Source organism: Marmota monax, unplaced genomic scaffold (assembly GCF_021218885.2).
Source record: "Marmota monax isolate L192 unplaced genomic scaffold, Marmota_monax_Labrador192_F-V1.1 WCK01_AAM20220418_F8-fsc00240, whole genome shotgun sequence".
NCBI classification, from domain to species: Eukaryota; Metazoa; Chordata; class Mammalia; order Rodentia; family Sciuridae; genus Marmota; species Marmota monax.
Window position 1 is genome coordinate 1,244,373 of NW_026693696.1, and position 12,984 is coordinate 1,257,356.

Consider the following 12,984-nt stretch of genomic DNA (forward strand, 5'->3'; position numbering starts at 1 on the left):
ATTAGAAAGCCAGGTACTGGATTATTTGAACTCAGCTGGGAATAGCCATGTCAGGTAACTCAGTAGCATACTTTTGTTACTCTGAACTTTACTATGAATGAGCGTAAAAATTACTGTAAGTATTGATTTTGGGGTTGCAAATGTATTTTAGCAAAATAGAGAATTTCATGTATTCAGAAAAAATAAATACAATGAATTAACTGTATTTCACACTCATCAAAGAAATAGTAATATAAAAGCAGAAGTTATGAGTGTGTTTTCACACTCCAAGGTCACAGTATGCAGGTAAAAAAAGCTGAGCAAAAAAAAATAGATGTTTACAATTTTGAAAATGTGCTAGAAAAATTCAATCATTCTTTTCTCAGAAAATTAGAGATGAAGTAGTTAAGTAATCATTATTAAAGTAGAAAATTTGTATGCACCAAATGAAAAATGGAACAAATACTTCATATACAATTTTAACCCAGATAGAACAGTATTTCCCCCGAATTTTTCAAAATTTGAATATAGGTTTGCTCTGCTACTGACCTACATCCCCAGACCTCTTTTTACTATCATTATTATTTTTAAATTTTTCAACAGGATCTCACTAAATTGTGGAGGCTGGCCTCAAACTTGAGATCCTCTTGTCTCAGTGTCCCAAGTTACTGTGATTACCGCATACTTCACTGTATCTAGCTCCCCAAAATATTTTATAGAAAGAAAATACTATAAAGCAACCATATTTTTTATAATTTAAGATGATTATACATAATAGTATTGCTTATCATTTATTTATATATTGTAAATTCTTAACCAGTTTGTGATAGAGTTTGTCTCAGTGTGAGTGGAGTCGAGTACTACTAGGAAGCTAGTCAAGAACTTTGTTAACTTTTTCAGCAAGATTTCATTTATTTAAAAAAGTTAATGGAAATAATAAAATTTTCATGCAAAATAACAATTTACCATCTCTATGGTAAGTAGAATTTAAATGACTGTAAAGACATTTTCTATTTAATACCTTCTCTGGAGTGTGGTGGGGCCTAAGAACAAGATACGGTATCACCCCTATGGCTATATTATTTTATATGGCAATGGTATTCTACAAATGGAGTCCCTCATTAGTACAAGGTCCCTCATTAGTACAAGTTACCTAAAGAGATGTAGTTCTGACCCAATCAGTTGAAAAAATTAAAACAAAGAGCCTGGAGCAACAGAGATGATCTCCTGATGCTCTTGAAGAAAACAACACAGTAATTTCTAGAACTGCAAGGACCTGAATTCTACCAACAACTGACTTGTGATCATTAAAGAGGACTCTGAGCCATAGATGAGATCCCAGTCACAGCTTACACCTTGAATATAGCCCTGTGAGAGCCTGGGACACATTCCGATTAAATATGGATATGGGTTGCTTCAAGGAGCTATATTCATGGTAATTTGGGGTATGGCAATATGACATGAAATAAATGTGCCAATATCTTTCAACAGAGAAATTCCCTGGAAAGTTGTGATACAGTTTTCTTTCAACTGGTTTTCATGGGTTTAGGCAATTGATTTAATTTCTCTAGGCCTGATGGGGTGATTTTATGCTGAAAGTACCCAAATCCCTTAAAGTTTGAAAGATTAATCTTTGCTCTAAGAGCTTATGCACACACACACACACACACACACAGAGAGAGAGAGAGAGAGAGAGAGAGAGAGAGAGAGAGAGAATTTTTGCCAGGTTTAGAGGACTATTTCAAAGTATGGATTAGTAGATTAATTAATTTATTGGAACATTGCTCATTTGATTAATAAAGAGAATAGCACATTCATTTGCTCATTTTTGACTTTTCCAAATGTTTCTTAAATATGTCCCACAAATGCTATATGGTAATGACACAGTAAGAGATGGTCAGTTTCCTTTTAATTGTGATTACTTGACAGTGTGTGATACATTGGGTGGACACTACACATGTAGACCTGGAGCCTGAGTGGGCATTCCCAATGAAGGGAGAGATAAGTAAAGACGGACTGAATCAAGTTCACGAAGTCAAAGACAGACATTGGAAAGAACAGGGCTGATTTCATTCTGAAAGAAGATAGTAGAGTAAGGTCTAAAGTTGCAAATGAACTAATTTGGTAAGGTGAAGAAATCACAACTGTGTCCTCTGGTTTAATACTAGCTCAAAGAGATTTCTTATATATGAGATAGGACAATAAAAACTAAGCAAAGATGATAAAATTCCTTGCATGTCATTCTAAGTAATTTAGATATTGCTATAAATGGTGGTAATATGTTTAATCGTTGTCTTAGTTCAGACTACTATAACAAAGTAACTTAGTCTGGCGGTGCATAAATGACAGAAATTTATTTTTGACATCCTGGTGGCTGAAAGTCTTTGATGATGGTGCCAGCGTGGCTGCATTATGAATGAGACTCCTCTTCTAGGTGGTCAGATTCTCATTCTGTCTTCACATGGTGCTGTGCACAGGCAGAGAAAAAGCTCTCATCTCTTTAAAGGAACTCTCATCTCACTCATGACGGCTCCACACTCATGACTTAATTACCAGCCAAAATCCCACATGCTAATACCAGCACAATGAAGATAAGAAATTTCAACCCAGAACTTTAGAGGTGCAAAATAATCAATCCATAACTGATGTTACAGTAGTAGTCATTTTTTTTTTTTTTTAGAGAGAGAGTGAGAGTGAAAGAGAGAGAATTTTTTAATAATTATTTTTTAGTTTTCGGCAGACACAACATCTTTGTTTGTATGTGGTGCTGAGGATTGAACCCAGGCTTCACGCATGCCAGGTGAGCACGCTACCGCTTGAGCCACATCCCCAACCCCAATGTTTTTTGTTGGACTTAGTAAAGTCAGGACTCTCACTGTTAGGGTGAATTATTGATAGTTTTAAAAATCTATGTGTGGAATAATTTAAATGTATTGTTAAAATAGATTAGATGTTTCTGTAATGATAGATTTCAAATGACAATGCAAAACTAATTTTAAAAAAGATATAGAGACATATTCCAGAGTAAAGTCAGCCACAGTAGGAATGGAGAAAAATGAATGTATGAAAGAAACATGAAGAAAATAAGATATATAGGAATGTATCAAAAATTTAATATGAAGCATGTCCTCAAGTCAGGGAATAAAAGGCAAAGGACTTTTTCCTGGCTTATTTCGCTGTGACTATGACCAGAGTTAGAAAAGGGTAATTGAATTTAGAAAGAGGGTAAAGAAGTTTTTTTTAAACCTTTAACATTCCCATTTCTAAGTGGGTGGATTCATAACATTTAAGTTAGAGTTCTTCAAGTTTGACATGTGGTACAGGCTTTCAAAAATTGATTTAGCCAGTTTTCCATGAACAGATTTAAGAGGAACCACTTAGGACTTCAAGCAATGCCAGTGATCCTAAAGCAGCAGAAGTTGGAATTTGGGGTTTAAATGAATATGATTAGTGAAGCGAAAACCTTGAGTTTTATGTCCACACCACTGCATCCATTGCCCTCTCATCTGTAAAGCTGTATATGAAAGTATTTAATTGTATTCTGGATATTTAGTTATCAGGAAAGCTTTATTTTCATTGTCATAAGAAGAACAATACTTTTCAGCATCTTTATAGATACTTGGATTTTCTTCTTGATGAGATGCTGGGGAAGAAAGTAGCCTCAATATCTTGAGTAAAACAGAAAGTATACAAATGCAATGACAACTGTGACAGCAAAATCAGTGTATCACAATTGTGTGACACCAAGAGTATTTACCTACACTTGCTAAAACATAAGCTGTTCAAACACATGATGGAGGCCTCCCCAGCTCAATGGTAGAGCCTTGCTTAGGATGTATGAGCCACAGGGTTCAATCCCCCCTTACTGCAAAAACAACAACAACAACAATAACAACAACAAAACAACAACATAATGAATTAGCATAGCCATCATTATTGATATCAATGTATAGGAATTTAGAAAGAAATCATTTGTTTATTTTGTCTCTTATCTACCTGGAACCACCCCAGGAGGTTGATGCTAGGTGGTCCATACCCAACATTGCTTCTTCACTGATGTATCTAATACATGGGTGTCCCTTGGCTGATTTCTCAATTTCTTTTTCATGCCCCTGGCATTTATTACATCAAAGTTATCTCATTTAGTTACATTTTCTATTATTACCACTTAAGACACACAATGTGATTTTTCAATATACTTATGTATAGTGAAACAATAACTAGAGTGAAGAAAATTAATATACGGATTTCAGTTACTGTGTATATGTATGTGTGTATTACATTCACCTGAATTGTGCTCTTTTGACACATTTCCAGTACATAATACAGTATTCACTATGGTCCTCATGCTGTACATCAGATTTCTATACTTATTATTCACCCTTGGACCTATCTCTCCAATAAATTTCCTCACCACTCCTGGTAATAACTGTTTAACTCTCTGACTCTCTAATTCTATATATTTGACTATTTTGGAAAAGCCATATAAGTGAGATGATATAGAACTTTTTATTGTGAGTTATTTCCACTAGCATAACAACCACTAGATGCATCTATGCTATCATAAGTAATAAAATTCCTTTTTTATGACTGAATACTATGCCATTATATATAGTACCATTTACTAATGTATTCATTAGCTGATAGACACCTAGCCTCATTTTCTAGCTTGGATATTGTGAATGATGATTCAGTGATGACTCAGTGTGAATGTACATGTCTCTACAAAGCATTGATTTCATACTCTGTAAATATGTACCCAGAAGAGAGATTGATGGGTCACATAATAATTCTATTTTTTTTTTTTTGAAAAATGTTCACATTTGCAGTGATGCATGCACCATATTAACATCCCACTAGCACCATAGGAGGGATTTATTTTCTCCACATCCTTGCAACACTACTCTCTTATCACTTTGATAATAGCAAAGCTAACAGGTGTGAGGTGATACCTAACCATGGTTCTGGTTGCACTTCGCTAGTGATCAGGGATGCTGAATATGGTTCTATTTATTTATTTATTTTTATTTATCTTTTATTTTTTTGTGTCTTTGCTAGTCATTTTCAGTCTCCTTTGGAAAAATGTCTACTCAGGTTTTCACAAGAGAAGAGATTTCTCTGATGAGGAGTGCAAGGATTTCGCAGAGAGAAGAGGGAAGTAAACAGTGATGTTCTTGTCATTCATGACAGAAATGAATTTCAGTACATGTCAGTCAGACGGAGACATAGAGTTTTATCTAGGAAAGCAGGTGATCATTCAAGAAAGAACGTGAGCAATCTCAAGAGAGATAGGTCTTGGGAAATATGGATCCAAGAGAGAATGCAGGACATCTCAAGAAAGAGAGATGCAGTTCTGGCGTTCTCAACTCTTCTTTTAAAGGAAACATGGTGAGGATGGGTATGGAAAAGCGTGTAGGAAGGATATCAGTCTAGTGATCTCAAGATGGTTTCTGGTAGCCTGATCAGGATTCTTTGGCAGATGTGATCTTCATTATTTGATGAATAGAAATTCCCCTGGATTTTGGGATGCTCAAGATATTTTTTTATCTCTTTGCTTAATCTGTTTATTGTGTTAGCAGTGAGGTAATTAACAGTGCATTGATTCCCCAGGAATCTGGGGGTAACTGGCCTAAGGAGAGAGACTGACTAGGAGAGGGGGAAGGAGTGAAAAGCCTGAAAAATTATAAGGAATTTTAAATTAAAAATTAATTTCCTTGTCTTTGTTGTTGTTGTTGGCCACAGCAGGGCAGAGAGGTAATGAAGATTGAACTCAGGGGCACTCGACCACTGACCCACATCCCCAGCATTATTTTGTATTTTATTCAGAGACAGGGTTTCACTGAGTTGCTTAGTGACTCACTTTTTTTTTTTTTTTGAGGCTGGCTTTGAACTCACAATCCTTCTGCTTCAGCCTCCTGATATGCTGGGATTATAGGTGTACACCACAATGCCCAGGACCTTACTCTTTCTTTATATCTCCTCTCTACCTACTTATTTCTTTCTCCTACCTCAAGATATTTTGCATACTTTTACATTTTTACTTAATTTATTTACATGTAGCTGTAAAGCACTAAATAAATAATTGAAATTGACAAAAAGATATGGAAATAAAGCCTATGTTCTTGGGTTGGAAAAATTGGTATTGTTAAAATATTCATACTATCTGGGGTAATGTCTATCAAAATACTAGTAGCACTTTTTCATGGAAATAGAGATAAAAACTGCTAAAATTCACTTGAAGGCATTAAAAGCTACTAAATATCCAAAACAATCTTGAGCAATACAAAGAAAGTTGGAAGCATCATTCTTCCTCCTTTCAAATTATATTATAAAACTGTAATAGTCAAAATAGTATGGGGCTAGCATAAAAACTGACATTGACCAAAAGAACACAAAGCAAGCCTGAAAAGTAAGCCCAGATGTTTAGGGTGAACTAATTTTACGAGGCACCAAAAAAAAAAAAAAGGAATTGGGAAAGAACTTCTTCTCAATTTATCATGTTGATGAAACTGCATATTTATAAGCAGTAGAATAAAACGGGAAACTTGCATTAAACCTTACAAAAAAAATCAACTCAAAATAGATGGAAGATCTAATCCTGAGACTTGGAATGTAAACTCCTGGAAGAAAATATATGGAAAAGGCCAGGATGTTTAGATCAGATGAAGCCAGATAAACTCAGAGGAAAATTCTCACAGGGTCTATTCCCTTAGGTATTCTTTATTCTTCTGCTCTTCCTCATAAATGTCTTTCTGTGTGAGAACTGGCTAATCATCACGATTTCTACTTATGTTATCCAGAAATATGAACAACAATGTCTGTGGACTGAGGGCCTGATGCCAATGCATATGCAGCTAGGTTTCATCTTTAGATGTGTTATTTCTGCTGATGGGCCTGGAGCTGCTTCCTCAGATTTGATGTCATTGCTGTTATTTGCCTTTAATTTCGCACTAAGACAAACCTGAAATTTCCATTCCTTATTAGTCACTAAAAGTAAATTATTATTTACTTCACATGAGTGTTTTTTCCTTTTAAAATGGATTGCATAGAAGTGCCTCCCATTTCTTTTAATGTGACAATCCCACAGCTGTGTTAAAAATACTCATTGAAGTAAGCGAGATTTACATATGTAGTAAAAACCATTCTTTCCCTAAAGTTATTTAGATGATGGCAGCATTCTTGTTTCCTGACAACAGTATCTTTTCAAAGTGCGCTTGTAAATATTTCAGGTATTAAATAAACTGTTAACCATTGCTCTATAGTTTCTAGATGCTCTTGTCAATAATGACAAAATATGTGTGCTCATCTGTATGAAATTCTGCTAAGAGACAATTTATAATAATTCAGTGCATTGTTCTCTTCTTTATTATTCTATCTTCTTGTCTGTGGCCATAAACACATTCACACATTGTTAAAATCTATTTCAAACTGTAAAGCAAAACATTTTAGAAATATGCAGGTACTTTGTAATACTAAGTGCCTCATCAATGATGCGAGTATGTAACCAAAAACAAGCTGAGATCTTTCAATTTTGAATAGCATCTCTGTTTTATGATGAAATGAAAGTGGAATCATAAGAGATTGAATCCTAATACATGCAACCAAGTCATTCTATTTACATATTTTGCAGCTATGCTATCAGATGATCAAAGGTAGATACCATAGTGAATATCTTACTTCTTTTCTTTCAGAAAAAAAAAGGATATGTAAAATTTTCTAAGCCAAAAATGAAAATGTCACTCTGTTTCCAAAGGTAAATAGACTTCTTCAAATGTACCAAAGACATAATCCCAAACGGGTTTCATTATACCCTAAATTTATTTAGTTTACATTTATTGAGGTTTCTATTAGAAAATATTCTAGAGACGGAGACTGAGTGAGCATTAGGTCAAGCATTGCTTTGAGCAGGTCTGTCTACTCAAGGGCCTGCAATTACAAACAAACAAACAAACAAACAACAACACACCATTCACAATGCCACCAGTATTTCCATCCTTCTATTTGAAGCTTATTCATCACAGAACTTATTCTCATCTGCTATTTGATTGACTTATTACACATTATTTCTGGTCACATATCTACATTTCATTAGAACAAGAACCTTATTCTGACACTCTTTCTTTATGAAGTTATTTTATAGATTTCAGCTAACAAATTTCTTGAACACCAGTGATAAAATGAATTTTAAATGGAGCAAATTCAGTGTTGGCAATGGATTACAGCTGTTTCTTTGGTAGACTATAGTCACATTCATTTTGGTTCTGGCCATAATCCCACGGGTCAGTTCTGTGAAATTTTTAGTCTCATACTGATAATGCTACCTCAAACACACTCCATGTATCTTGTTTTTTCAGAGGGTTTTCTTTGAAACCATAAAAGCCTACCCAAGTGTGGCTTAGAACTATGTAGGTCTTAATACCTTTAGAAGCAATCCTCAATCAGCAGATGCCATTAACAAGTAGGCAAGTGCCTAGTCTCCTAATGTTTGGACAAATATGAGAGACATCAGCATGAGCCTCTGGCCTTGCAACAAAATGGAATCCCTGGGGTTTATAGCAGTAACCTTGATATTGAACAATTAACATAGATTTTTACCTTATCACTTTTCTAGGATTACCTTTCAATACCCTGCCAACACACCTTTGTCTTTGTCTCTGGTTTGAATTATTGACGAATATAGAGAAAATATAGTTAATAAAATGCAGTAAGTTTTTTAGATGAAGAAGATATTCCAGAATAATATTTTCAGGATAACTATAGAAGTTATGATTGGTTTCTAAAATCTCTAAAAGTATGCATATGTCTGTAAAATGTAGCATGCTTTTACACCTAGTATCTAATATTAAGGCAACAAAATCACCATAATACTGGGAAGAAAGGGCATTGAAGAGTTTGTAATTTTTAACATGCCAGATTTCAGTGGAAAACACAGGCTTCTATTTTCAATTCAGAATGAATGCATATTTGCAATTACTTTCTATGTTTTATACAATTTTAATTATATTAAATATAAATAAATTAAAAAGAGCTTCAGTATTATCACATAGTCACAGAGTGAGCATTATGTATTATGTTTCAAAAAAACAAAGCAAACATAAATAAATAAATAAACAAACAAACAAATAAATAAATAAAACAACTAAACAACCCCAAAGGAAAGCAAAGAGAACCTATCTGAGGAATAGTACCCATTTGTGCACACATGTGGAAACAGACACACATACTTTGGGAAACTCCATGGCAAATTAAGTGAGTGGTGATCCTGGGCTCACCTGAAAAGAAAGCTGGCTACAGAAGACTTTTCTTCTTACTTCTCCATGGGGATGTCAAGTCTGTATACATTAGAGGAAATAAACTGCACATCCCTTTTTCAAAACCTTGGATCTATAATTTTATAATCGTCCATGAAAAATGTTAAATTTCTTTAATATCTCAAGCATTCATTTTCATTGAATAAAGCTCATAAAAGTTTCTTTAAAGGTTAATATAAAAATTAGTAAAAATTATATTGTGTATTTTGAAAAAGTGTCTAGCACAAAATACTTAAAAGTCTCATAAATAAAATTTTAAAAAATTAAAATATGCATTTCTAAAACTGTAGAAGAAACACATATTCAGTTAATCCAATAAATTTCTGCAAAGTTGAAATAAAATATGAGATTGAGGATTTAAGCCTTAATATTAATATGTATATGTGTATATATTTATATATTCATATATAAATATATACACATACATATACATACGTATATGTAAAAACTCACTAATAATAGTTGGAAAACTGGGCCTGGTAGAACACAAGATATGGCAATATATTCTATAAATATACAAATGTATGTTAGGGTCTGTAAACAAGTCAAGATGGTGCCTGGCATTTTGCCAGAGGGAGTGGTTTGTGAAGTAATGCCAGCAAGCCATTAAGTGTGGAGATTCCTTATTGTTTGACTGCTGTATCTAGTTCATGTTAATTAAGATAAGCTGTGTGGAATGTATAAATACCTCTGTTGTCCTACAATAAATGGCTCCCACTCCTGCTGTATCAATGTACACAAGTTGTTTGTCACCCCCCCACACCTGGTTATTTTGCTGCAGCCGGACTGCGGCAGATGGTGGCCCATATGGGGAGCCCCAGGACACTCGGGGGTAAGTTGACAAGAAAAAGCTGCCTGTCCATAGATAGGACGGGAGCAAATCTGCTTGTCCCTAGACAGATAGGGCGAGAGGAAAAATGGCCATTTTGAGAAAATGGAGAAGATTGATACAGTATGTTTGTGTCTTGTTTTGTCTTGAAATGTTGTATTGTCTTTGTGATGAAAATATGGAAGGGGTGTTAAGTAAATTGATAAGGGAAAGAGGCACCCCAGTGGAACTAAGAACAGTTAGGACATGTGTTGATAAGAGCCCAGGAACTCTAGTCAGAAAGAAAAAGAAAGTTCAGAAGAAGAAGGATTATCAGGAAAAAAGTTGCAGCAAAAGGCTATTACTGAATACTTTTCGTTACCGGAGGGTGTGTGAATCCACTGGCAGCTGCCATGTGCGCGAGCTGGTCAGGGCGCAGCAAGGACTTTCCAAGCTTCGGCAGCCAGCTCTTCCCCGCCCCCCACCCGGGGAGCAGGACGCCACTGCAAGAGCCCAAATCCAGACCTGACCTGGAGGCACAGTCTCCCAGGCGCTTGCTCCCTGTGCCTGGTGGCAGTTTGAGTCCAGGATGCTCCCTGGGACTCTCCCTGGGAGTCTGGGAAACTCCCCGGACACTCTCCGGGGCCATCTGGGGCTGCCCGGGATATTGCAGGCAAAAGACAGCCCACTTCCCTGAAGTTTGATCATTTCCAAGGCCAGTAACTACAATGGTTCTCCCACACCTGGAAGCCAATGAGTAATGAGCACTATTAAGGCTTATTTCAAATATAAAAAACTTTGAGATAATGTACTAAATTGTTCAGAAGGTTGTTTTCTTAGTGAAATACTACAGGATTTTCTTTAGAGTCATTGCCGGAGTTCCTGCCTTCCTCCCAGTACTGGTGAGGACGAGGGTGAAAGAATTTCCAGTGTTGCTGAGAACTGGAAGAGACTTCGGATTAAGCTAGCTGCCTGCAGAACTTACCTGGACTGTGATTTACCTGTTCTGTGAGTTAATCTATTGAGACACTGCTTTACCTGGACTGAGATAACAAATTATAATCTACAACAAATTGTAACTTGGTATCTTTGCTAAGGGTGTCATTGCTGGTATAATTTTTCCAAGGGATTCTTGCATGGAGCCATCAATTGGCTTGGTATTGTGGCATTTTGTATCCTCCCCTTCTGCTTATAGCAGATTATTTATGGTGTTTGTGTAAAAACCACTGTGGTCGTTATTTAAATTAAACAAAAGGGGGAAATGTTAGGGTATGTAAATAAGTCAAGATGGCGCCTGGCATTTTGCCAGAGGGAGTGGTTTGTGAAGTAATGCCAGCGAGCCATTAAGTGTGGAGATTCCTTATTGGTTGACTGCTGTATCTAGTTTATGTTAATTAAGATAAGCTGTGTGGAATGTATGTATGTATGTGTATATATATATATATATATATATATATATATATATATATACACATACATATATATATCTCCCTCCTGTCCTACAATAAACGGCTCCCACTCCTTCTGTATCAATGTACACAAGTTGTTCGTCACCCCCCGGTTATTTTGCTGCAGCCGGACTGCGGCAAATGTAAAAAAAAAATGATTTAAAAAACTGATAATATAGTAATAGAAAAATTTGTTCTGGGAATATTTGAGGCAAATTAAAATCAGAATAGCAGATTCAATATCAGAATATAGAGAGGTAATCATACAAAACCCATAACTAATATAATGGACATTATGGAATGACAAACATAGTTGGAGAAAATATAATGGTTATGATTACAAAAGAGGTGACAGACTTCTACAATGAAAACTACAGAACACTAATAAAGAATATGAAGAAGACCTTAGAAGATGGAAAGATCTCTCATGCTCCCTTGCATAGGCAAAACTAATATTATCAAAATGGCCATACTACCCAAAGCACCATACAGATTCAATGTAATTCCAATTAAAATTCCAATTTCACTCCTTATAGAAACATAAAAAGCAATCATGGAATTCATTTGGAAAAATAAGAGACCCAGAATAGACAAATCCTTATCAAGAAGAGTGAAACAGAAGGCATCACAATACCAGATCTTAAATTATACTACAGAGCTATAGTAACCAAAATGCATGGTATAGACACCATAATAGACATGTAGACCAATGGTACAGAATAGAAGACACAGAGATAAACCCACATAAATACAGTTATCTCATACTAGGCAAAGGCACCAAAAATATACAGCAGAGAAAAGATAGCCATTTCAACAAATGGTGCTGGGAGAACTGGAATTCCATATTCAACAAAATGAAAATAAACCCCTATATCTAACCATGCACAAAACTCAATTCAAAGTAGATCAAAGACCTAGTAATTAGTCCATGAGAGGAAAAAGTAGAACCAAATCTTCATCATGTCAGATTAGATCACAATTTCCTTAACAAGACTCCTAAAGCACAAGAAATGATGGACTCAAATTAAAAAGCTTCTTCTCAGGAAAAAAAAAAAAAAAAAAAAACAATAAGCTGAAGAGAGAGCCTACATTTTGGGAGCAAATTTTTCCCATACACATTTCAGATATAGCACTAATCTCCAGGATATATAAAGAACTCAAAAACTTAGCAACAACAACAACAACAAAAAAACCAAACAAACCAATCAATAAATGGGATAAGGAGCTGAACAGACACCTCTCAGAAGAAGATATGCATTTGATTGATAAATATACTAAAAAAGTTCAATATCTCTAGTAATTAGAGAAATGCAAATAATAACTAATATTTCATCTCATGCCAGTCAGAATGGCAGTTTTCAAGAATACAGACCACAATAAATGTTGGCGACGATGTGGAAAAAAGGCACATGCACACATTGCTGGTGGGACTGCATAT